This window comes from Chlorocebus sabaeus, chromosome 20 (assembly GCF_047675955.1).
Source record: "Chlorocebus sabaeus isolate Y175 chromosome 20, mChlSab1.0.hap1, whole genome shotgun sequence".
Classification (NCBI taxonomy): domain Eukaryota; kingdom Metazoa; phylum Chordata; class Mammalia; order Primates; family Cercopithecidae; genus Chlorocebus; species Chlorocebus sabaeus.
The window spans coordinates 85151787-85179766 of NC_132923.1; the positions used below are offsets into that span (position 1 = coordinate 85151787).

The 27980-nt window shown below is 38.1% G+C and overlaps 1 protein-coding gene and 1 long non-coding RNA gene across 5 annotated transcripts in view; both read right to left on the reverse strand.

Annotated features, from left to right (window-relative positions):
* The window catches only part of OSBPL9 (oxysterol binding protein like 9), a 167054-nt gene that overhangs the window by 84289 nt on the left and 54785 nt on the right, over positions 1 to 27980 (reverse strand). The window lies entirely within an intron of this gene.
* On the reverse strand, positions 429 to 27973 carry LOC140709237 (uncharacterized). Its single transcript, XR_012089667.1, has 3 exons — positions 27915 to 27973; positions 26830 to 26876; positions 429 to 519 (listed from the first exon to the last, which is right to left on the reverse strand). It is a non-coding gene; the product is annotated as an uncharacterized lncRNA (long non-coding RNA).

The following is a 27980-nucleotide window of genomic DNA, read 5'->3' on the forward strand; positions in this document are numbered from 1 at the left end:
CTATCAGAAAAAAATTAGAAATACAGAAAGGGAGAAGGCTAGAATAAACCTTGTGATGTTGAAGTACAATTGGAGGTTTCAGTATGAACTCATGATTTTAGGTAAATAAATTCACAGAGTACTGGACTATAACTGAGAGACTATAATAAATATCCAGAAGTCCAATATTGATATAAAATAAATGAATAAGTAAATAAATAGGGGAGATGGGACATCTCTTCCTTTAGAAGAATTACAACGGGCCAGGCATGGTGGCTCACACCTATAATCCCAGCACTTTGGGCGGCTGAGACGGTGGATCACCTGAGGTCAGGAGTTCGAGACCAGCCTGGCCAATATGGCGAAACCCCATCTCTACTAAAAATACAAAAATTAGCTGGGCATGGTGGTGGGTGCCTGTAATCTAAGCTACTCGGGAGGCTGAGGCAGGAGAATTGCTGGAACCCGGGAGGCAGAAGTTGCAGTAAGCCGAGATCGTGCCATTGCACTCCAACCCAGGCGACAACAGGGAGACTCCATCTCAAAAAAAAAAAAAAAATAATACAATGAATAAGTGTAGAAGGACTGAGAAAAATTAGACCATTAGATCAACACCACAGCAATAATTACTTCAGGCAAGATCCACTGATGACTCAAATCAGTAGGCAAAAGTGAGGAGAAACAGGAAATTGGCATAGACTCAAAGTATCTCTCACAAGAGAAAAAAGTATCTCCCCTAAATGAATAAATAATAATTTTACAATGGAAAAATCTGGTACACTATCTTAATCAAGTGATCAAGGTTAACATCACCAGTAATAAGATTAATGGACATCCTATACCTCCCAGTACAATCCACTGAGACAAGGAAACAGCATCATTTTTGTGGTATTCTTGCCAAAAATACATAATTGCAATCAAATCATGAGAACATATCAGATGAATCCAAAATGAGAGATATTCTACAAAATAACTGACCAATATTCATAAAAAATGTCAAGGTCATAAAAGATAAAAAACAAATAAAGAACTATTACAACTAACAGCAATGTGGCATCCTGGATTGAATCCTGGAACAGAAAAGGAGCACTAGAGAGAAAATTCAAATGAGCTCTGTAGTTTAGTTAAAAGTACTGTACCAAATGGGTGGAAAATCAGGCTCAGGATATCAGAGCCTGAATAGGGTGAAGAGGCCATGCATCATGTAAAGGCACAACCTAGCATAGGGCATGAGAGCCCAAAGCAAGAGGAAGAGGGAAGCTACACAATGGGAAAGTCCAATACAAGGAGTCAGAACCCAAGAAAAGGAAGGAAAGTGTCCACGTTGCAGTGAACAGACTCTGCATGGCACAAGGTTTCCAAGGCTAAATGGAGTGACAGTGACATTTACAAAGGGAGGTGGATGATTGGAAAATAATTACATACAGAAGGATTGATCAAATAGTAAATACAACAAAGATAAAGTTTTTCTCACTTTTGGAAAATAGAGTTAAATATGGTAAGGGAAAAAACAGAATTATTTCTGTTGTGATAGCCTATAACTAGAGGTATCAGCATGACCTCATCATGGTTTTCAATATACATGTAGATAAACACATATGGAAATAAATATGAACATGGATGTACACATATGTACACATACACACACCCCTATGTATGTAACATTCATACGTTTCTTAGCTCTCCAGAGGGCCTGGGAGCCATAACACTTTATAACCAGTAACTAAACCTAGTACTAGGTGTTGATTTCTAAATATCATTTCCATTAGAAGAAACCAGCCCTCCCTGGAAAAACAGCTGATTCCAGAACTAGGACAGAGAATGTATAAAATGAGCCTGGAATGTCTTTTTGTGTCAGAAAGTAAGGAAATACTTAAAGAATGCCAGGGGCATGTTAAAAGAATACAGAAGTCAGCTTAAATAGGATTCCTCTGGCCAAACTGAGGGCAATTTGAGCATCAAAATAAATAAAGAGATTTGTGTTTGTAAAGGTTAACTCAGGGAAAGCTTCTGAGGCAAGGAAATTAAAGCTGAGTTTTAAAACTGAACAGAAACTGGAGGCAAAGGTATGTGAGTGTATACGTGTGTGTCTGGGTGAGAGGGAGAGAGAGAGAAAGAAAGAAGTGGGGGTATTTGGAGAAGGCGGGGCACTGACAGGGAAGACATTCCAGGTAAAAAAGACAGACTAAACAAACGAGGGCAAATTACTATACTATACAAAAATATGAGAGCAAATTACTATACAGGAGCAGGAGCAGGACTAATGTATACATGTAGCTTTGCTACTTTTTTCTAGTGTTGACTTTAATAAGCCACTTGTATTGTCTGAATATGTATTTTTGTGCTGTTTTATGATAGTCCTGAAAAAATGAATATTCACTTTGCACCTTAAAATTGGAAGTTGAACTAAATTCTCCCTTTCAGCTGAAAATTCAAGAGTTAATATTATTGTGACTAATCTAATCCACCTTCTCCCATTCTCCTACCATATCAGTAAACAAACCTCTACTCTATTGGATCTAATAGAAAAAAGGGCTTTGTGTCTATGAAGCACCAGAGATGTCTGGTTATTATTCAATCACAACAAATTGTTCATATGAGAAATAAAAATACAGTAATGATATACACAATTCACAAACCACCTGCAGGGGCAGCTCTCTAGAAGTAAAATTAAAGTTATACTAACTCTGAGTGAATCCCTACCAAAAAGGGCCTAACTTAAGGAGTCAGTTAAAACAGCTTTGAGTACTACAGTATTTTACCAAACATATAAACAAGTTAACTCTTCTTCCCTTTTTTTATAATGTTATTTATACATTCAGTTTATCTCTAGAATTTCTTCTCTAGCAGCTACCACTTCTGTTCATTATATTTTCCAGCTTGCTTTCCATCCTCTAAACCAGTGGGCTCCAAATTTTGTTTGACTGTGACCCACAATAAGAAGTACATTTTATAACATCACCCAATTCATATATACATATACACACATATGTGTACATACACACATACATATAAACTGGAACATTTGTTTCATAAAAGAGTGCTTGTTATTATTATATGCCATACACATTGATATTTTTCTGTCGTAATTCATTTTTTTTAAATGCTGATTTTGGGCCCACTAAATAGAGCTTTATAATCCATTAATGGACTGCAATCCAGTTTGGAAAACACTACGCTAAGCCACCCCAATGTCCCACAAAGCTATTGCTTTTTAGTATCTCTTAAGCTGCACAGTGTAAAGGCCAAGAGGGCTGACTCTTGGGTCCAAATCCTGGTCTGATACCTAGCTTTGACCTTATTCATTCTGACCTTGGGCAAGATACTTAAATTCTCTAAGCTTTACTTTTCTCATCTATAATCTAAGAATAATAATATTACCTATGGGGATGGTAACACTACCTAGATCTTACACGGTTGTGAGATTTAAATGAGATAATTAATCCATACAATATTTACCACAATGCCTGACATACATGAAAATACCAATATGTTATTATTATCACATGTTCTATCAATCCAACAGAGAAAACAAGTTCTACTAATCCAGAGAACAATTTGCCAGAGAAAATTAGTAGAGAAGAGATTACTGGTAACTCCTAATTCCCAATAATGCCTGGATTATTTGGAAACAATACAAGGTGTGCACAGAGGAAAACAGTATTTAGTACGTAAAATATATTTTCAGGATTTTATCATCTTTGCTCATTTATTACATATCTAACCACATTTTCTATATTATACACATTTGAATAGGAATATGAAGTTATTCAAAAGATTTCACTCTTCCAGTGTAACTCACATAATCTAAACTACAAGAAAGCTTTTAGGACAACTTTCTAAAACTCCTATACCTTACCATTCCTGATCCACTGCTTAGGGATCTGTCCTCCTAAAGTCATATCTTCTCCTTTAAGACACAAACAACTATGAATATATTACTGCCTGTAGACAAAAGGAAGTGGTTATTTGCCTGTTCTGCAATTTAAGCTAAAAAAAAAAAAAAAGTAACCTCTATAATCAGGAAGGCCTCCTTTTCTCTGAAAGTTATTGTGAAATAAAAACATTACAAAAAAACCACGTTTACAAGATAACTGCTGAGACACTGCTCAGGTAGCTACTGAGCCCCAGTATGCATGGGGTACTACGTTTGGGATATGAGCAAGGATAAAACAATTCATGATCTCAAGTAATTAACAGTCTCCTGAAAAGTACAATAACTTGGTTGGGTAGCATATCGTTTGGTGAGGTATTATCTTCACCCTTTTTTTTTTTTTTTTTTTTAAGAAATAGGGTCTCACTCTGTTGCCCAGGCTGGAGAGCTGGCATGATCATAGCTTATTACAACCTCAAATTCCTGGGCTCAAGCGATCCTCCTGCTTCAATCTCCCAATTTAGTTAGGACCATAGGCACAGGCCACTATGCCCAGCTAATTTTTTATTCTTTTAGAGATGGGGGTGGGGTTGGGTCTTGCTATGTTGCTCAGCTGGTCTTGAACTCTTGGCCTCAAGGGATCCTCCTGCTTCAGCCTCCCAAGCAGCTGGGATTATAGGCATGAGCCACAGTGCTCAACTATCCTCACCCATTCAGCCTCTGTCAACTAAGCAAAAAAAAAAAAAACACAGGAACAGGGCATCTTTTAAAGAATTAAATTTAGTTTTATTTAGAAGTCTTACTGAGGACTGTTACCTAGGAGAGTCTTTTAGAGAATTTTTGTTAGACTGTTCCAAAGTAGGGTTTTAGACCACAGTTTATATATTGGTAGTGGCAGGTTTGTATGTGCTTAGAAGTTATAGTAGAGCAAAATCTCATTAAAGTTTGGGTATAAGGGTATATCTGGTTATATATCATGGAGGCATAATCGCTAATCTTGTTGGACATTATCTTATGTGCAGAAAGAGGCAATGACTAGAATCACTAAACTTGCCTTTCTAAAAATGCAGTGATTTAAGCTAGAGATGTGGGAAACTGTTCTATCCTGTTTAGTGTCTTTACGGTCTTTTTTTTTTTTTTTTTTTTTTTGGAGAACTGTGCTCAGTTACTGAGTCACGGCCTTTGTGAAATTTTGTTGGCAAGGGCCTTTGTGAAATTCTGGCAAGTACAACGAGCAAACATTCTCATTTTCTTACATTTGCTGCTTTGTCTCACACCTCTAATACCTTTGCTTACTAGAATTCTATTCACTCTTCTAGGCTATGCTACAATGTCAACTTCTCCTCCTATGTTGCTCATAATAACAGCACCTGCTCTCTCCTGCCTCAAACTTATTCAAATATTCCAATGCTCAGGCAGTATATAAATACATACACCATGTCACCATGTACCAGTCATTGTCTTAGGCATTAGGGACACAAATTGGAACAACAATTTAGAGCTCTAGTCTAGCAATAATCAGCGTCCAAATCTACCCTCCCAGTTTCACTTCCCAACATACTGTTCCATGAACCACTACACTTCTGTTAGACTGTATTTACTGCTCACATGACACAATTCTCTGCTTTTGCTCAAGTTGTTCCCTCAGCTGGAATGCCTGAGCCCCATCTCTAACTGTAAATAATAAAAGCGAAACTTATTGAGCATTTACTTTGTGTCAGCATGGTTCTAAGCATATAGCATGTATTAGCTAAATTTTCACAACAACTACGTGAGATAGGTATTATTATTATCCTTATTTTCTAGAGTAAGGAAACAGAAAAGTTTAGTATTTCACAATGACATAGTACCTAAAAAGCAGCAATGAGAATGGAATCTCTAGGCTTCAAACACCCTTAGTTCTGTTAAATAAACTCACCCCATCCCATTCTGTTTTTGCTGGACAAAGTCCTTCTTAAGGAATAACAATATAAACTTTTCTACAGTTTGGAGATAACGTAGGAAACAGAAAGAATGAACGCCAGAAACTCTGGTCAGGAAACTTGGGTTCAAAAGGAGTTAGTATCACCAACTACCTCATGGTTCCACTGTGAAAATGAGGGGAAATAAGATATGTAACAACGCTGGGAATCCAATGAGATGGGGGGTCCTCAGTGCAAAACTATTTTCGTACTAATACTGAAACATAATCTGCGTTTGTCATGTTTGCAATGATGCTGTAAGAGCAATGGTGATAAAACTGTTGGTACACGAGCACAAATCAAGGCAATGGCACCAAACAGAACTGGTAGTCACTAAATTCTTCACCACTACATGCTTGCAGAGAAAAATAAAACATTCCTATTTATTTTAAGAATGCCCTTGAAGAAAAGCAGTAAACATTATCAAATTTCGACCCTCGAGTAAATATTTTTTAAATACATAGTCTCTGTGACAAATGGGAAGCACACATAAAGTACTTCTGCTACATACTAAAGTATGATGGTTATCTCAAGGAAAAGCGTTTGTGCAAATGTCTGAGTAGTGAACTAAGGGGCACTTTGTTAATAGGATATCATTTTTACTATAAAGAACAAATGACAAACTAAATTATTCACTCTTGGGTGTTTGGCAAACATTTCCCTGAAAATGAATGAAGTGAGTTTGTCGTTTCAGGAAAAATTGGCAGTATTTGTTGCCAAGTATAAAATTCAAGCTTGTAGGCAAACATTAGAATTTTGGAAAACATGTATTCACGAGCCACCATGACCTTGACAGATTCTGAAAACTTAAAGCCTTTTCTGATAAGTTTGGAACAATATCAACAAATGTAATTTTTTTATGTCATAAAATGAAATGTGTCAATATTTGGAAGATCCATATAATTCAGTAAACCAATTTGATTTTCAAATAACCAATGCATGATGTTACAAAATCATACAAAGCATAAAAGATCTATTCAAAGTGCCACACAAACCAATGGATTTTAATGTGATAGAGTATTTTTGTACATCAATGTCATTAATACTATTTCAGATTTCACATTGCAACTAAACTTTAAGTAACTATCACTTAACTTTTGGTGAAGTATCAAAGAATATTTGCAGTTATCTAAAAAGGCTATTAAAATATTCCTCCCTTTTCTAACCACGTTATCTGTTGAGGCTACATTTTTATATACTTCAATCCGAACAACTCATCATAATAGATTGGATGCATAAGCAGATGTGAGAATCCAGCTGTCTTCTATTAAGTCAGACGTTAAAGAGAATTGCAAAAATCTAACATGATGTCATTCTTCTCACTATTTGCTTGGGAAAATTATTATTTTCTCATTAATGTTAGTATAATGGGTTTTTTGTTGCTATTTTAAATAAGTAAGTACATGTTTTCAAAATCTCTCAGTTTTAATTTCTAAACTGGGAAATTAATAAATATAACCCACATAAACAAAAGCTGTTTAAAGTCCTTAAATAATGTTAAAAAGTGTACAAGGATCCTCGGACCAAAAAGTCTGGGAACTGCTGGTATATAGTACATGTAATATCTTACTTGATTGCTTCTTCCACTAGAATGTAAGCTCTTAGAAAGCAGAAGCTTGCCAGCCTTATTCATTGCTGTATCTCTGGCATTTTGCAAAGTGCCTTGCACATTTTCGTGTCTTGCTCATTATGGATCTGTGGGTAGTTACACTACAAATAGTAGGATGGATGCTGAATACAAATATCCGACTTAGATAATTAGATGGTTCAAAATGCAACTGACTATAATTTGGAACAAGTTGGGACATGTTGAGTAATCAGATGGTATATATATATATATATATATATAGATAGATTTTTTTAGAATTAAAATCAGCTCACATGAATTCAACCTAAGATGGTATTTTTTAAAAAGGTAAAAAGAGGTGAGGAGAGAGAATGACCAATTCACATGACTAAGACTAAAGTGATCTAAGCCCATGCTTTGATATCCAGGAAGTCTGAGTCATTATTTAAATAAACTGCTATCATATTAAGAACAGAGGTGAGATCAGATTAGAAAGATCTGTGTGCCTTACTACACCTTGGATATGCTTCTGTCAAAGCATCTACAACAGTAGAATGCTCTAATTTGTTTACATTTTTTTCCCTTCCCTCGTTCAGCTATCCCTGAGGTTTGGGATAAAATCTGATCTATATTTTCTTCTTTTCTTTTCTCTCTCTCTCTTTTAAGATAGAGTCTTAAAAAAGATTCTATTGCCCAGACTGGAATGCAGTGGTGCTAACATGGCTCGCAGCAGCCTCAACCTCCCAGGTTCAAGTGACCCTCCTGCTTCAGCCTCCTAAGTGGCTGGGACCACAGACAAGTGCCATACCGGGCTAATTTTTTTTATTTTTTGTAGAAACAGGGTCTTGGTATGTTGCCCAGGTTGGTCTTGAACTCCCGGGCTCAACCTATCCCCCTACCTCCCAAAGTGTTGGAATTACAGGGGTGAGCCATCACACTTAGGCTGATCCACATTTTCTTAATTTTCAAAGCCTGACATTTTCTTAGCAACTAATTGGTAGTCATAATTAGAGGACAAGTGATAATTTGTCACCTTTTCAAATGCTATCTTCTCAAGGAACTCTTCTAAACAGCATAGACTAAAACCTGGCCCCCTAATCCAGCATTCCCAATTCCCATTATCCTGCACTACCTTTTTCTTTTCTCTATTATACTTATCCCTTCTAACATATACAGTCATGGACTGCAATAATGACATTTTAGTCAAAGACAGACTGCAGGCTGGGTGCAGTGGCTCACTGTAATCCCATCATTTTGGGAGGGCAAGGTAGGAGGACCATTTAAGCCCAGGAGATCAAGGTTGCAGTGAGCCATGATCATGCCACTGCACTCCAGCCTGGGTGACATAGCAAGACCCTGAAAAAAAAAAAAAAAAAAGGAGAGAGAGAGAAAGAGAGAAACAGAAGAAGGAAGGAAAGAAGGAAGGAAGGAAAGAAGGAAGGAAGGAAGGAAGGAAGGAAGGAAGGAAGGAAGGAAGGAAGGAAGGAAGGAAGGAAGGAAGGGAAAAGAGAAAAGGAAAGGAAAGGAAAGGGGAAGAAAGAGGGAGGGAGGGGAGAGAGAAAGGAAAGAGAGAGAGAAAGGAAATGGAAGGAAGAAAAGGAGGGAAGGAGGGAGGGAGGGATTGCATACATGACAGTGGTCCTGTAAGATTGTAATTCCTATCACCTAGTGACATAGTCATCCTGATGCTGTCCTAACTTTGTAGGGCAATGCATTATGTGTTTGTGGTGATGCTGGTGTAAACAAATCTACTGCTCTTCCAGTCATACAAAAGTACAGCATGTACAATCATGTATGGTACATAATGCTTGACAATGATAATAAATGACAATGTGACTGGTTTATGTATTTACCATACTATACTTTTTAACGTTATTTTACTTTATACTTATTTATTTTAGACAAGGTCTCACTCTGTTGCCCAGCTCATCGCAACAGCCCTGACCTCCCAGGCTCAAGCAGTCCTCCCACCTCAGCCTCCTGAGTAGCTGAGAATACAAGGTGCATGCTACCATGCCTGGTTAATTTTTAAAAAGTATCTGTAGACACAGGGTCTCGCTATGTTGCCCAGGCTGGTCTCAAACTTGTGGACTCAAGCAATCCTCCTGCCTGGCCTCCCAAAGTGCTGGGATCATAAGTGTGAGCCATTGCACCCAGACTCTTTATCGTTATTTTAGAGTGTATGCCTTCTATTTATTTATTTTTTAAAGCTGTAAAACAGCCTCAGGCAGCTCCTTCAGGAGGTATTCCAGAAGAAGGTATTGTTATCATAGGAGATGACAGCTCCATGCCTGTTATTGCCCCTGAAGACCTTCCAGTGGAACAAGATGTGGAGGCAGAAGACAGTGATATTAATGTTCCTGACCCTGTGTAGGCCTAGGATCATGTGTGTGTTTGTATCTTCATTTTTTTTAAAAAAACTTTAAAACATAAAAAAAATCTTAAATAGAAAAAAGCTCAGAGAATAAGGATATAAAGAAAATATTTTTGTATAACTATACAAGATGTTTGTGTTTTAAGCTAAGTGTTATTACAAAAGAGACATGAAGTTAAAAAAAATTAAAAAGTTTATCCAGTAAAAAAAAAAATTACAGCAAGCTAAGGTTAATTTATTATTGAAGAAAGAAAAAAATTTTAAATAAATCTAGTGTAATCTAAGTGTACAGTGTTTATAAAATCTACAGTGGTGCACAGTAATGTCCAAGGCCTTCACATTCACTCACCACTCACTTACTGACTCATCCAGAGCAACTTCCAATCTTGCAAGCTCCGTTCATGGTAAGTGCCCTATACAGGCATACCATTTTTTATCTTTTATACTATATTTTTACTGTATCTTTTCTATGTTTAAATACACAGATACTTATTATTGTGTTACAACTGTCTACAGTATTTGCTGCAGTAATACGCTACAGGTTTGTAGCCTAGGAACAATAGGCTATCTCATGTAGCCTAGGTGTACAGTAGGCTATCCCATCTAGGTTTTTGTAAGTATATACTGTGATGTTGGCACAATGATGAAACTGTCTAATGATGCATTTCCCAGAACCGATCCCCATCATTAAGCAACACATGATTGTATACTTATTCGTGTTTATTTCTCCCTCCTGCCTCTGAAACGTAAGCTCTCTACCAAGGCAGGGATCTTTATTTGTTTTATACATTGATGTATCCCAAGCCCCTAGAATAATGCCAGGCATATAGGTGCTCAATAAATATTTGTTGAATGAGGAATGATGATCTGCTAATTTATTATTCAGTGTAGAGTTCCATTATTATATTTAGAGACTAAAAACAGATTTCCTAAGAAATCTTTATTTCACTTAATGATCCTGCCACAATTGGATCCTTTAATAATTTATGAATAGTTTTAGCTGAAGTCTCCAAAACTGTCAGATAAAACGCACACAACTATTTACAGAAGTGTTTCTCCCCCACAACTTCCACTTCGACGGTATGAGGCAATGCTGTGAGTCTTCAGAACAAAGTCAGCACTGTAGTGGGCAACCGGGTATCAGTGATTCATTCAAAGCAGACAGTGAAAACCTATGGGTTCTTTTCAGTTCATTCCAAAATTACATGCTTCTAAGTTAAATTCTTCCTAGTCAATGGAAAGCCTCACCAAATCCATCTGTGAATATATCCTAAAAATGTAGCTCCTAGAGTAAATATTTCCTATCTTAACTCTAGGCTTCAGAGAAGGCCTAATCTCAGGTCATTATTTAAATTTGAAAACTAGAAAAGTCAGGATTTGAGTTTTTAATCTTTAAGACACATTAATATAATACTGAAAGGACTAGAAAAAAATGTTAGAAATAGGATGGTTTTAGAGAATTCACTCAAATGTTAACAAGGAGGTTGCTTTGGCAGAAAAGAATCCAGAGAAAGGGAGAACAGGAAGCATAGGAAGCTTAAAAAGCTACAGAAAGAATGAACCTGGCTCATGACATTGACAGGAGATAAAGAAAAGATGGAATCCAATGGACATAGTAACTCATCAGATATAGAGAGAATGTAGGGAATGTAGACATAGGGAAACAGAATGCTTCAAATTTGGCTAATTGGGTAAACGGAAGTGCTATTCCATAACACAGAGAAGACAGGAAGAAAATCAGATTAGGAGGTGGTAGGTTACCAAAATTTTATTTGGGGCTGGAAGAGTCTCAGACTCAATTAATCCTGAAATTTGGTAAACTTGACCTCTGCAAGAATCTTATTAAAAGAGGTTTTACTGAATTTATTAATTTAACCTTCCTTCTTTAGGAAAAGCCAAAACGTAAAATATATATTTAACATATTCTGGGGAAGAAAAGAAAAGAAAGATGACAGGAGGTAATTAGAAGAAGCTAAAGCTAAATCTCAATTCATGAGGAAAAATATAGAACTTCAAAAATACCTGTCCATTGATTACCAAAGCTAAGAGTTTCAGAAAGGAAGAATATTACACATCACTCAACTTTTGAGTAAGTCAATGAAAGGAAAGAGAGAGAAAAAAAAATGCCTGTTAGAAAATTCAGGAAAGAAACTAAAGCAAGGCCAAAAATATAAATCTACAGGAAAAAAGAATTTGCTACTTAATTCTTTTGTTGACTTCCAAGGCAAGCAAAGCCAAAACGGATGTGGCCTAACAGAGTAACAGAACCACATTTTAAGAAATTATCATGATTGATTTATGTTACTATAAATAAAATTTCAGAAAATTCTCTAGAATTTTCTGAAAATAGATGTTATTCTTTACACATTGCAGGTAAGGAAGCCCTTTAGCTTTAAAAAGAATATGCAAATATTTCCTCAGGGTATAAGGTAGAGTGAAGGCATTTCTGCATTATAATCTTTTAATATTCCTGGTAAACAACCTTTCTGAAGGCTTCACTCTTTGCCCCCAGTAGCTTTCCAAGGACTTCTGCTGAGGGCAAAGAACCAGCAGTAAGCTGCTTCCTCCCTCTCTATATTTAGCAGAAGCTGTTAATATAATATCTTCACCTTTCTTTCAGAGAGCATATAGTCCTAGACCAAGGCTGCAATATAAACTCAGACATAATCCAAGTACATTCCACAAGCTTTAACTCCATCTCATAAAACACAGTCTATATATAGTAAAATGTCACTGATTCAGCCCTCCCTACATTTAGGACTTATAATGATTTATACCAAATCACTATGCTTAAATCAAATTCATTAAGTACAAAGTGTAAAAACATTTTTAAAAATTCTTTTTAAAAAGTTTTTTAGTTTATTTTTTAGAGACAGGGTCTTGCTCTGTTGCCCAGGCTGGTGTGCACTGACACAATCATAGCTCACAGCAGCCTTGAACTCCTAGGTTCAAGTGATCCTCCCACCTCAGCCTCCCAAGTAGCTAGGATTATAGATGCATACCACCATGCCCCGGTAATTTCAGAAAAGGATCATGCTTCTTTGCCCAGGCTGGTCTTGAACTCCTGGGCTTGAGCAATCCTCCTGCCTCAAACTCCCATAGTGTTGAGATTACAGGCATAAGCTACCATGCCTGGCCCAAGAAATTCTTAATGATGACATGCCAAAAAATATATATTAGACAACGATGTTAAACGGAGTTCTAGTTTCTATATACAAAGTTAGAAAAGGTATTTCTTTTCAGATAGGCTATGACTCAGGTTCACTTCTCTCTACCATGAACCAACCTGTCCACACTGCTAAAATTCAATTGTACATTGCATTTATGGCATTACCCTGATTTATCTCATTAGTTGAAAATGTAAATTCCTCAAAACTTTTGTAAGCTACCTAAAAACTCCCACAGAAAGAACATGGTCAAGCGTCAGTTTTTATACTTTAAATAGTCATATATATTCCATTCATAGTCTACCCACTGACAATCAGGATGTACCCTGTGTAAGTAAAAGCAACCACCGTTACTGCCTTGGTTCAAACCTTCACCATCTCTCACCAGAGCCTCTGCAGTAAGCTCCACACTAGGCTCCTTGCCTCCAATCTCACTTCTCTTCACTACCGGCTCCTAGTGTTCCCTCTGAGCCACATATGTGATGAGGAGGCTTCCCTGACTAAAATTGCCTTTTTCTAATTTACAGAAAAGGTGTTTTAACCTATCATTCTGGTGTATGAGATCTTTGATGATCTACCTAGTTCCAGCTCAACTCAAGCCTCCTTCTCCTCACCTCCTGTGTATTCTAAAATATAGGACACTTCTCACATTTCTCAAACAACTCATCCTTTTCCACACTTCCAAGTTCGTGCACACACGGTTCCCTTTACTTAGAATGTGCTGCCCCTTTCTCTGCAGGTTGCTAAGTGACCCTTCTTTCCACTTCCAGCCTTGCCAATCTCCACCTCTACTTCATCCTTCAAAACCCACATCAAACATTCTCTCTTCTGTGAAGCTTTTCCTTGCCTCTACTAGTTTTCTCTTCAACATTTCCATAGGTCTCTATAGCACTTATGTTGTACTGTAATTATTTGTTCCGAATTACATACTATGCATAAGTTATTTGACATTCTGTGCTTAAGTTTCCTCATAGTTATCTTTTGGGTTGTTAAAATAATTAAATGAGAAAATGTACTTAAGCCTTTGGTACAGTTCCTGCTGCACCAGCTGCTATGCTCATCAGTCATTCCTCCTATCAAACTGAGACGCCCTGAATAGCACTCGATCAGTTCTGTATCCCTTGTGCCATCCTCAGTGTGTGGGATTTTCAAGGACCTATTTTGGGTTATCACCAGGCCAAACCCTAGACTAGAAAAAGGAGAAATGGGGAATCCTAGAAACAACAGCAGCATTATCACAAGTAAATTCATACAGAGTAACAGCAGCACCTAAGATGTTTCGAGCCCTGCTATTTGCCAAGCACCATGTTAAGTATTTATATGCATTTCTCTAATCTCACAACACCTCTAGAGTAAGCACTGGCATCCTTATTTTACTGGTAACCTCATGCTCTACATTCAGTCTTCTTTGGAAAGCAGGACTTCTGCAAAGGAGGAGTAAATATGACAAAACATATTGGTTTGTTTCCCTCAACAATCTGGAATACTCCCTCAGTTGACATAGTAAGAGAACTCAATCTGGGAATACTCCCTCAGTTGACATAGTAAGAGAACTGTTAGAACAGGATTAAAATTAAATTAGGTGCAGGTTAATGTTTGACTCCCTGACCCTTAAATCCATACGGGGAGCATCCCTAGGCCTTTCTCTGGCCAGGTTTCCAAACCTCCCAAACACTTGGTGACAGACTTGCTGAACTCATGCCTCATGCCATGACTCAAGCCCATCTTTTCCAACCAATGCCCCAGTTCCTTTGCCTCAGCTGGGTCCCTGCCCTGGTGCGATCTGGGCTTACTGCAAGCTCCGCCTCCCAGGTTCACGCCATTCTCCTGCCTCAGCCTCCCAAGTAGCTGGGACTACAGGCACCCACCACCAGGCCCGGCTAATTTTTGTATTTTTAGTAGATACGGGGTTTCACTGTGTTAGCCAAGGTACTGGAATTACAGGCATGAGCCAGCAAGCCCGGTGAAGATTTCCTTCTTTTCGAAAACTTGGTCTTGGCTGGGCACGGTTGCTCACGCCTGTAATCCCAGCACTTTTGGGAGGCTGAGGTGGGTGGATCATCTGAGGTCAGGAGTTTGAGACTAGCCTGATCAACAAGGAGAAACCTCATCTCTACTAAAAATACAAAGTTAGCTGGGCATGGTGGCACATGCCTGTAATCTCAGCTACTCTGGAGGCTGAGGCAGGAGAATCGCTTGAACCTGGGAGACGCAGGTCGCGGTAGGCAGAGATCGTGGTAAGCAGAGATCACGCCATTGCACTCTAGCCTGGGCAACAAGAGCGAAACTCCATCTCAAAAAAAAGAAAAACCTGGTCTCAGCTGGGCATGGTGGGTCACGCCTATAGTCCCAGCACTTTGGGAGGCAGAGGCGGGGAGATCTTGAGGTCAGGAGTTCAAGACTAGCCTGGCCAACATGGCAAAACCCCCATCTCTACTAAAAATACAAAAATTAGCTGGGCGTGGTGGCAGACACCTGTAATCCTACCTACTTGGGAGGCTAAGGCAGGAGAATGGCTTGAACCTGGGAGGTGGAGGTTGCAGTGAACCAAGATCATGCCATTGCACTCTAGCCTGGGCGACAAGAGCAAGACTCTGTCTCAAAAAAACAAAAAACAAACAAACAAAAAACTGGTCTCAACACACTGTTTCTGGCCAAAAAAAAAAAAAAAAAATTAGAAAGGAAAATAAAAGTGAACAGTATTCCACTGTGCATACATACACATTTTCTTTTCTTTTCTTTTTCGTTTTTCTGAGACAGAGTCTTGCTCTGTCACCCAGGCTGGAGTGCAATGGTGTGATCTTGGCTCACTACAACCTCCGCCTCCTGGGTTCAAGAGATTCTCCTGCCTCAGCCTCCTGAGTAGCTGGGATTACAGGCATGCACCACCAGGCCCGGCTAATTTTTGTATTTTTAGTAGAGATGGGGTTTCACCATGTTGGTCAGGCTGGTCTTGAACTCCTGACCTCGTGATCTGCCCGCCTCGGCCTCCCAAAGTGCTGGGATTACAGGTGTGAGTCACCACGCCCGGCCACACATTTTCTTTATCTGTTCATCTACTGATGGACAATTAGGGTGATTCCATATCTTGGCAACTGCGAATAATGCTACAGTGAATGAGTGAAAGTGGGGAGTGCATTACATATCTCCTCAACATACTGATTTCATTTCCTTTGGATGTATGTTGGCCCTCTGAATCTGCAGGTTCTACATCCGTGGATTCTACCAATTAAAGATCAAAAATATTTTTAAAAAGAAACAATTAAAAATAATAATAGAACAATAAAAATAATACAATTTTTTTTCTTTTTGAGACTCGGTCTTGCTCTGTCACCCAGGCTGGAGAGCAGTGGCATGATCTTGGCTCACTGCAGCCTCTGCCTCCCGGGTTCAAGCAATTCTCCTGCTTCAGCCTCCCCAGTAGCTGGAATTACAGGCGCCCACCACCATGCCTGGCTAATTTTTGTATTTTTGTTAGAGACAGGGTTTTGCCATGTTGGCGAGGCTGGTTTCGAACTCCTGACCTCAGGTGATCTGCCCACCTTAGCCTCCCAAAGTACTGGGATTACAGGTGTGAGTCACCACCCCTAGCCAAAATAATACAAATTTTAAAAGTATAGTATGATAACTATTTACATAGCATGTATGCTCTATTAGGTACTGTAAGTAATCTAGAAATCTATTGATGGTTTAAGTATATAGCAGAACAGGCACAGGTTTATGCAAATACTGTGCCATTTTATATAAGGGGTGTGGGCATCTGCGATTTTGGTACTAGGGGTGGGGAGTGGGGGTCCTGGAACCAATTCCCCACAGATACTGGGGGACAACCTTACACTCAGTAGTGGAATTGCTGGATCAGATGGCAGCTCAATTTTTAGTTTTTGGAGAAGCCTGCATCCTGTTTTCCATAAATGGCTGTACTACCATTATTTTAATTAGCAGAAAAACAGAAAAATTAAAATGGCAATGGGAATAATAATAAACAGAAGTTTAATAAACATAATACAACCGAGAAATCATTAAGAAAGCTGAAAACAGTAAATCTTTATCATTGGAACAATCCATAGAATTCGGCCAATCAGACTCTGGTCCATGGCCTATATGTTCATTTTTGAAGGAAAGGAATAAAATGTATAAATAAATCTTATGAATAAATATTTTCTCTAAAAGGCAAAATGTCATTAAGGACTTTATAGTATGTGGTAAGAATATACCCTCCTATACCATGCAGGTCTTTGTTCAACTCACACAGTCTACTTCCATGCATTTTTTTCAGGTATATTATATACAAAGGTAGGGAAATGCTTTTGTCTATACATCTTTTTTTTTTTTTTTTTTTTCTTTTGAGGCGGAGTCTCGCTGTCACCCAGGCTGGAGTGCAGTGGCCGGATCTCAGCTCACTGCAAGCTCCGCCTGCCAGGTTCCCGCCATTCTCCTGCCTCAGCCTCCCGAGTAGCTGGGACTACAGGCGCCCGCCACCTCGCCTGGCTAGTTTTTTGTATTTTTTTAGTAGAGACGGGGTTTCACTGTGTTAGCCAGGATGGTCTCGATCTCCTGACCTCATGATCCACCCGTCTCGGCCTCCCAAAGTGCTGGGATTACAGGCTTGAGCCACCGCGCCCAGCCGTCTATACATCTTAATTTACTTCTCACACTAATACCTAGCAAGTGATGTGTTCCAAACTGAAAAAAATGTTACTTAATATATAACAGCAGTTTCTGAAATAATAGCATTAATGAATAAGTCTGTTTCCTTTTACTTTCAAAAAAGGAGGATATAAAAAAAGATGAACAACAACAACAAAATGGTCAAAGGAATAAACAAGTCACCCAACAAGAAATAAACAAACATGTCAAAATATATTTTTGTAGTGACATTGAGTTGGCATGCCTTTAAAATTATAATACTAAGTGCTGATGAGGGGTGTGATGAAAACAGAGAAGAGTAAATGCAATCGGGAAGGCTGTTTCAGGAATATTAAAAATATTTATGCCTTTAGTTCTGACAAATTCTTTTATGAATCTAAGTATCCTCAGTTAACCAGAGATTTGGTTAAAGACTACCCAAACAGAGAAAATGGAGAAAAATGTGTACAATACAGATGAGAGGCTAAATATATTATTTATAAAATGAAATATTATGCAACTTTTAAAAACCATGTTTTTTTTTCTTTTTTTTTTTTTTTTTTTTGAGAGAGGGTCTCACTCTGTCACCCAGGCTGGAGTGCAGCAGTGCAATCCCAGCTCACTGCAATCTCTGCTCCTGAGTTCAAGTGATTCTCCCACCTCAACTTCCTGAGTACTGCTGGGACTACAAGCACATACCACCACGCCAGCTAATTTTTTGTTTTGTTTTGTTTTTAAGTAGAGACAGGGTTTCACCATGTGGGCCAGGCTGGTCTCGAACTCCTGGCATCAAGTGATCTACTCCGCTTTGGCCTTCCAAAGTGCTGGGATTACAGGCGTGAACTACCACACCTAGCCAAAATCAAGTTTTCTTAGAACATTCAGTGTCATGGGGAAAGGATCATGACATAATACTTAGAACTGAAAATCTGGATTACCTATTTATGCAGAGTGACTCAATTTTTTTTTTTTTTTTTTTTTTTTTTAGATGGTCTCTCACTCTGTTGCCCAGGCTGGAGGGCAGTGACAAGATCTTGGCTCACTGCAACCTCTGCCTCCCGGATTCAAGTGGTTCTACCAGCCTCAGCCTCCCAAGAAGGTGGTACTATAGGCGCTAGCCACCACACAGGGCTAATTTTTGTATTTTTAGCAGGGGGGGGTTTCGCCATGTTGGTCCAGGCTGGCAGAATGACTCAATTTTATAACACACATTCATTCACACACAGAGTAGTCCCCCTTTATCATAGGAAGACCCCCAGTGGATGCCTGAAACTGTGGATAGTATTGAACCCTATATGTACTATATATTTTTTCCTATTACATACTTGCCTATAATAAAGTTTCTTTTATAAATTAGGCACAGTAAGATTAACAGCTAATAATAAAATAGAACAATTCTAACAATATGCCAGCATCACCACTGTAGTAGTCTGGCACCATTATTAAGTAAAAGAAAGGCTACTTGAACACAAACACTGCAGTACACTGCAACAGCAGATCTGATACCAAGAAGTCTACTTAGTAAGTGACTAATGGGCAGGTAGCATCATCACCATAGATAATGGCACAAAAGGATGATTCGCACCCAAGTGGGATGGAGCAAAACAATGTGCAATTTAAAACTTATCAATTGTTTATTTCTGGAGTTTTCTATTTAGTATGTTCAGACCACAGCTGACCACAGGTAACTGAAACTGTGTAAAGTGAAATCTCAGATAAGAGGGGATTACTGTAAACAACTGAAGGATCAGAAGGAAATACACAAGCATGCTACTAACAATTATCTTCAAGTGGTAGTATTATGAATGATTATTAGTATCATCTTTATACTACTTCATACTTTTCCCAAATTTCTAAAGTGAGTATTAATTTTACTACTTAGAAATTATGGAAAACGGAATGCTGGAATAAAATGTACATTATTAACAAAAAATAAAACTATCCTCTCTAACCTTGATAGCTATTAACTCAAACAGTCCATAATTAGTTAAACCTGGAAAGATTATAACTTCAAATATTTAGGCAAGATCTTGTACAGAAAGCAAATAAAGAAGAAAAGTACATCAGTGAAGTCCAACCCTCCTCAATAATACAACAAACTCCCAATATGTGAATTCAGTAGCATTTTCCTAACACCTATTGAAATGATAAAATCTAATTAGAAAATTAGTTATAGCTGATTTACTTCCCTTACATAAAGTGTGGAAATATTTTATTATTTGGTTTCATTTTGGAGAAGAATTATCACAAGAAAATAAAAAATATGAAACAACAGAGGAAAATTTTTTAAAATCAATAGTCCTACTGATAATGGCCTCTGTTTACTAGTGATAGTGTTCAGATAGCAGAACACCTTTAAGCCTGCAACCACGGTTTATAATTTACTAAATGATTAATGATGCAGATGTGCCTTGCTAAACTGATTGATGTTAACGCAGTAGCAGTGATGTTGCCATAATATACTTGATCAATATAACTTCTCTGAATTAAACACTTTCCTTCACCATAACATCAACGACTGGTTTATTTGTAGTAATTTTGCATTTTTTTTTTTTCTTTTTTGGAGATGGAATCTTGCTCTTGCTCTGTCGCCCAGGCTGGAGTGCAGTGGCGTGATCTTGGCTCACTGCAACCGAGAAAAAAAAAAAAAGTTCCCTGTAAAGTCTTTTGAAAATGAAGGATTATTTTATGGAAAACTAATCACATATATATCCTTAATTTTTATCTTTAAAATTTTATTTGTTTTTCACACATCAGATTTGCTTAAGGCAAGACTTGCCTAATATATAAGTTAGGACATACAGACAACCCAAATTCAAGGGCAAATCGCTTACCTCTGTGTCTCACTTTATCTATAAATTGAGGACAATTCCTTCTTATATGTAAGTGGTTGTAAGAGGGTAAACTGGAATAACATGTTAAACCATTGGATCCAGATGCATGGTTCTCAACTTAAGAGTGCATTAGAATCACTAGAGCGGACCCATTCCCAAAGTTTCTGATTCAGCAAGTGAGGCGCAGAGCTCAAAAATCTGCATTTCTAACAAGTTCCCAGGTGATGCTGACCCTCTGGTCAGGAACCACACTTTGAGAATCCCTGATGTAGACCTACATGGGCACGAATCTTGGCTCTGCCACTTAGCTTCTCTGAAACTCAGTTACTCTAACTCTAAAACTAGACATAAAGCTATCTCACAGGCTATGGAATTTAGGAATTACATAAGTAATGTACAGTGCCTGTGACACAGTGCCTGGTTCATAACATTTATTTAGTAGTAGTAATAGTAGTTGTTACCACTACCACCAACACCAACACCACCACTAATATTTCTACAAAGTAATGGAACATGTAGAACATTAACAATGCCAAATTGGGGTTTTTTTGTGATTTTTAAAATTGTATTTATCACGTACAACATATTTTGAAGTGTATATACATTGTGGAATGGTTTGATCTAGCCAATTAACAAATGTATCACTTCACATAATTATCATTTTTGTGGTCATTGTCGATTTTTTTTTTTATATGGAGTCTTGCTCTGTCGCCCAGGCTGGAGTACAGTGGCGCAATCTCGGCTTACTGAAATCTTTGCCTTCCAAGTTCAAGCCATCCTCCCACCTCAGCTTCCTGAGTAGCTGGGATTACAGGCACATCACCACCGCTCCCAGCTAATTAGCATCAAATTTTTTAATTGCATTAAACTGCATTGTAATTTAGAGTTCCTTTTTTTACATTAATTTCTTTTCTTTTCTTTCTTTTTTTTTTTTTTTTTGAGAAAGCATCTCACTCTGTTAACCAGGCAGGGGTGCAATGGCAGCATCTCGGCTCACTGCAACCTCCGCCTCCTAGTTCAAGCAATTCTTCTGCCTTAGCCTCCTGAGTAGCTGGGACTACAGCACGCACCACCATAACTGGCTAATTTTTTATATTTGTAGTAGAGACGGGGTTTCACCATGTTGGCCAGGCCGGTCTCAAACTCCTGGTCTCAAGTGATTTACCCACCTCGGTCTCCCAAAGTGCTGGGATTACAGATGTGAGCCACCATGCCCGGCCTCTTAATTCCTTTTCTGATAAATGTTAATTATAAGCTAGTTGACGAATCTCTACAATATATTTTATAACAATGAAGAGGAAAATGGCTTTGGGTACAATTGTTTGTGTTCAAATTTCAGTTCTGTCTTATATTAGCTATGTGTCGGTGGCTCCCAGTTTTCTAATCAATAAAATAAAAGCACTAATAGTATAACAGTACCTACCTCATAAGGTTGTGAAAACTGCATGAGTTAAAATGTTTATTTTATGGTAGGCACTATTCAGTTAAAACTCATAAAATAAACATTCAATAAATATTAGCCATTATTATTATTATTACCCCAATATATTATCAGTAACATTATGAATGATATATATTAAATCATTAAACAGATACAATTTCATTTGAAGGTAAAATTCAAATAATTAGTTTTTTTCTAATTATTAATATGAACTAGTCTTCTATTAGATTGAGCTATATGAACTGCTGATATGCAGCTACTTTTCACCTGTAAAAAACAGTAATTTCATATGGTTGAAGCTAATAGCTTTCATCCTAACCTCTCTGATCATTCCTCTGAGCCTGTTAGCAGTTCTACCCTAGTGTGATCCAAGGTTTAATCATCAGCTCTCTTCTCTGATCTTCCAGAAGGATAACACTCACTACTACCATGGTTTTAATCAAAGACTAAAAATCCAAAGGTTTTATCTAGCCTATAGATGCATTTTATTTGGTCTACGTAAAAAATTGTTCCTAAAACTGGAGAGTTCACACACACACACTCAACCCCATTCACACACACACACACAAAAATAATAATTAAATTTCTGGCTTCTCTTGAAAAAAAAAGGATGAGCTGACAATAATGGGTGAACATTCCAAGCCTACAACTGTCTGGAACTAAGTGGCACCTATCCCTTTTACACAGGGTGTGACCTCTCCAACTTGCGTCTTTACACAGCCATACTCTTAACTCATTTACAGTTATGCACTGCTTAATGACTGGAATCTGCTCTGAGAAATGTGTCCTGAGAAATACATCATTAGGCAATTTCATCACTGTGCAAACATCAGTACATGAACCTAGATGGTAAAGCCTACTACACACCTAAGCTATAGGGTTTGGCTATCATTCCTAGGCTATAAACCTGCAAGCTTGCACAATCTGCGGCCCACAGGCTGCATGTGGCACAGGATGGCTTTGAATGCAACCCAATACAAATTCATAAACTTTCTTAAAACATTATGAGGTTTTTTTGTAATTTTCTTTTTTAGCTCATCAGCTATCATTAGTGTATTTTATGTGTGACCCAAGCAATTCTTCTTCCAATGTGGCCCAGGGAAGCCAAAAGATTTGATGCCCTGCCGTAAAGTATGTTACTGGACTCAATACTGAGGGCAACTACAACACAATGGTAAGTATTTGTGTATCTAAACATAGAAAAAGTACAGTAAAAATACGGTATTATAATCTTACAGAACCACCATCATATATGTGGTCCATCGTTGACCTAAATGTCCTTATGCAGCACTTGACTGTACTTACCTGCCTAGCCGTTAGGCATTCATATTTTCAACTGCTAGTTCTACCTACCAGCAGTATGCCGACGACCACAAATCTCCATTTCCAGCCCAGACTCAGATCCAATTACCATCATCTGTGTGTCCCACAGATACCTTAAACATAAGAGGTCCCTCACCACCACCTCTGATCTCCTATATTCTCTATTTCAGATGCTGACGGTGAGGCACAATGGCTAACACCTGAAATTCCAGCACTTTGGGAGGCTAAGGCAGGAAGATAGCTTGAGCCCAGGAGTTCAAGACCAGTCCTGGCAACACAGTGAGTTATACCTCAGGAAGTTGATTAAACATACATAAATTTTAACTCAAAAAATAACTCACTATTAAAATAAAAATTTTTTATTAAAAAAATAAAAAATTAGTTGGCCATGGTGGTGTAGACTAAATTTTTTAGTACTTCCAGCTACTCTGGAGGCTGAGATGGGAGGATCACTTCAGCCCAGAAAGTCGAGGCTGCAGTTCATGCCACTACACTCCAGCCTGGGTGACAAAGCAAGGCAGAAAGAAAGAAAGAGAGAGAGAGAGAGAGAGAGAGAGAGAGAGAGAGAGAGAGATGTTGACAACATCCAACAATAAGCCAAGCCAAGAGCATCACCCTTAGTACCCAAATTCTCTTACCTCCCATTTCTGAGCAATTACCAGTTCCTACAGATTAAAAACTTTTTTAGAGACAAGGCATCACTATATTGCCCAGGCTGGAGTGCAGTGGCTATGCACAGGTATGATCATAGAATGCTACAGTCTTAAACTCCTGGGCTCCAGTGGTCTTCTGGCCTCAGCCTCCTAAAAAGCTAGAACTACAGGTGCATACCACTGTGCCCCAGTTCCTATAGATTTTAAAAAATCTCAAATCTAGTTCATTTTCCTCCCTATTACCACTGCTTTAATCTATTTAAGGTCTCATCAACAACCACAGTTATGTTACAATACTACTGATAAACTGCCCATGCTCCAAGCCAAAGACACTGCTCCCACATGTGTGTTAGATCCCATCCTCTCTTGCTTTCTCCACGACATTGATCCAGCAACTCTCTCCTTTCTCTCTTGCATCATCAATTCTTCCCTCTTTACTGAATCACTGCCAAGAACATAGAAATGCTATTATTTCTCTTATCCTACAAAAACAAAACAAAAGCTCCCTTGCTCCCATTTCCCCTTCCAGTTACTGCTATATTTCTCATCTTCCCTTTACATCAAAACTTGAAAGCGGCCCGGCGTGGTGGCTCAAGCCTGTAATCCCAGCACTTTGGGAGGCCGAGACGGGCGGATCACGAGGTCAGGAGATCGAGACCATCCTGGCTAACACGGTGAAACCCTGTCTCTACTAAAAATACAAAAAAACTAGCCGGGCGAGGTGGCGGGCGCCTGTAGTCCCAGCTACTCAGGAAGCTGAGGCAGGAGAATGGCGTAAACCTGGGAGGTGGAGCTTGCAGTGAGCTGAGATCCGGCCACTGCACTCCAGCCTGGGTGACACAGCGAGACTCCGTCTCAAAAAAAAAAAAAAAAAAAAAAAAAAACCTTGAATGTATTGTTTCTACTCCCATCTTAAAATCACTCTTCTCAAGGTTACCAATAAACTTCTCATTATTAAATCCTATAATCATTTCTCAATCCTCATCTTCCTTGACCTGTCAGTAGCATTTGACATAGTCGCTGATCCTTCTTTCCTCCTAGAAACACCTTTTCTTGTGGCTTCCAGGGTACCACATTCATTTGATTTTCCTCCTCCTTTTTGGTTGCTTCTTCTCAACCTCTTTCGCCGGTTTTACCTCATCATGCACCCTCTCAATAAATGTTTGAGTGCCCCAGGGCTCGGTAGTTGGACCTCTTTTTTCTCAACATTTATTCCCAAATTCTTGTGACTTTAAATACCATCTACATGCCAATGACTCCTAACTCTATTTCTGCAGCCCACACTTTTCCACTGAACTCTAACTGCCTACTTGACATCTCCATTTGCCTATTTGGTGGACATTTAAAACTTGTTTAGTAAACATGTCCAAAGCTAAGCTCCGATGCCCACATTTCCCTCGCCCTCCCAAAACTAGTTCCTCCTGCGATCTTCCATTTCAGTTAATGGCAACTCCATTCTTGTTACTCGACCTAGACTTGTCTGTCATATGCTACAGCTCAACCTTCAGAATAAATATACTATCATACAACAGAGTATTACTTAGCAACATAAAAGGAACTATTAATATATGCAACAACATAGATCAATCTTAAAAACATTATGCTGAGCTAAAATAAAGCCAGAGAAGAAAGTACATACTGTATGATTCCATTTATGTGAAATTCTCCACACAAAACACCTATTCCACAATGAGAGAAAGCAGATAAGTGGTTGCCTGGGGCCAGGGGCTGGGGCTGGGGACTGACTGACAGGAGCATAAAGGAATGATGGAATCTATATCTTGATTGTAGTGGTAATTATGAGTAAATAAACTGATTAAACTGCATAACTATATATTGTGTACATTTTATACCTCAATATATAGTATAATTACACCTCAATAAAGGTGATTAAACATACACACAGTTCGACCACTTCTCACTATCTCCCCATCTCCACTGCTACCATGTGGGAACCACTACCACCTCTCTTCTGGTTTACAACAGCCTCCTACTGCAGAAATAGTTTCCCTACTTCTGTCCTTGCCCCTCTGAATTTTACTCCCAACACAGTGGCCAGAGCCATCCTGTTAAAACATAAATCACACCATGTCACTCCTCTGCTCAAAACCTTCTAATGGCCTTTTATCTCAGTCAAATTCAATGCCCTTATAAAGGTCTCATATGGTTGGACTTCCTGTGTCCTCTCAGATTTCATTCCCCATTACTCTCCCCGCATGGTTACCTGCACTCCAACCAGAGCTGGCCTCCAGCTGCTCTTCAAATATATGACTATAAACTAGAAAAAGAAAAACAAAACAAAGTATGTGACAGTGTTGTGGAGGGAGGCAGGGTGGGTACGTCATTTCAGGCAGAGAAATGACTATTCACCCCACCTCCCCCACCAACATAGCCATATACTTTGTTCCCTCACTTTCTTCAGCTCTTCACTAAAAGGCACCATCTCAGTGAGTCTTTCCCTAGCTACCCTATTTAAAATTTCAACACCTCCCCTCTCTCCACAATCTCACTTCTATTTAATTTTCTCCTTTCCTATTTTATTTTTTTCTCCCCAGGACTTATCACTCTCATTTACTTATATTTTACTAACTTATTGTGTTGATCGTATTGATTACCTTTCTCCTTTCCTGGAATGGATGACCCAAAGGGCAAGGAGTTTTATCTGTTTTGTATGCCACTGTATCCCCAGAATAATGTCTAAAATAGATGTTGAATGAATAAATGAATGTATCTGAACAAACTCTAGCTTTCCCTTTAATAGTTGACAGTAGAATTTGTTTTATAAATGCATCAACTGATATTTCATTTGCTTAAAAAAAAAAAACTAGTGTATTCAACGAAAACTTTTAACATATGTTTAAACATATGTTCATGTATATAGCTAAAATTTGCTTTCAATTCTAATCAAGAATTTAAGATCTCTCAGGCATTGATAACTTTTTATCAAATTTGCAGGGATTTTATGATCAAGGACCTATGAATGTGAAATAGCTCTCATTAACAACAACAATAAAAATACAGTCTTACCAAGTTCTTTGCAAAATCCAGATCTCACGCTAAGACTCCCATAACTACTACAATAGAAAATAAACTAATTATTCTGACAGTTTCAGAACTATGAATCAATTTTTAAAATGTGCATAACTCTTATCATTTAAATCCTTCCTTAGGAAAATTCCTTGTTTTATAAGCCAAATAAGTATGAGAGTGCCAATGGGGACATAAATAATTTAAAAGTAAATCAGAAGGTAGAGATGCAGCTTCTGAGGGTCCAAAGGAGGTGTCTCCTTCTTAGTAACTGCAGAGAAGAGAATTCCATACTGCAGCCTTACCTGCACCCAGCAGCTCTTTCTTGAAATGCACTAAAATATTCAACTGTATTCAAGTAAAGAGCTCCAGAGTGTAGGAATTATCTGCTTTGATTTATAAGCATTACATATTTAACCTAAAAATAAAAACTCTGGACTTTCATAATAGGATTTAAAATGTTTTATAAAGTTAAATATAGTAGAGAATTTCAGAACAGCATCGTTATTAAAGCAGCTCTGAATAAATATCATCAAACACAGTAAATATTTTAAGGATATGTAGAAGAAGCATTAGAGATATCACTATTGAGTATACTGGTTTATGTTTGTTGGATATAATTTGCATCTTTCATTACTATCTGTCAATTTCTGAAACAAGACAATGAAGAAAAATAACTACAATTCACTATCCTAGCACAAAAAGACAACAGCTGCCTAAACACCTCATATAACATATCTGGCCTCTGTTAGACTTCATAACCAAAACATTTTTAAGCAGTAAGTGTATTTAATATTTACTTATCTTGGCATACCTAGCATCTCTAACAGTGTACTGTTACTTGTAGTTGAGAGAAAGTGCTAACCTCTCCAAATCTTTTCATTTCTAAGTTTCTTGGACTGCTCTAAACATAAAAGAGAGATTACTCTGGAAAGGCAAAATAACAAAACCATTAATACTAAAACTAATAGTCACTCCTAATAGACAAGAGGTACTTTAGGACAGGATCATTAAAATGGACTTTTATTTGCTGGTTTAGAGTTTTCAAAGCAAGATGAAATGAGAATGATCATACAGTACCTTACCCTTTCTACCGGTGAACCATAGCATGCAATGCCGAAACACAGCAGTGGCAGATGGCATTTGACTAT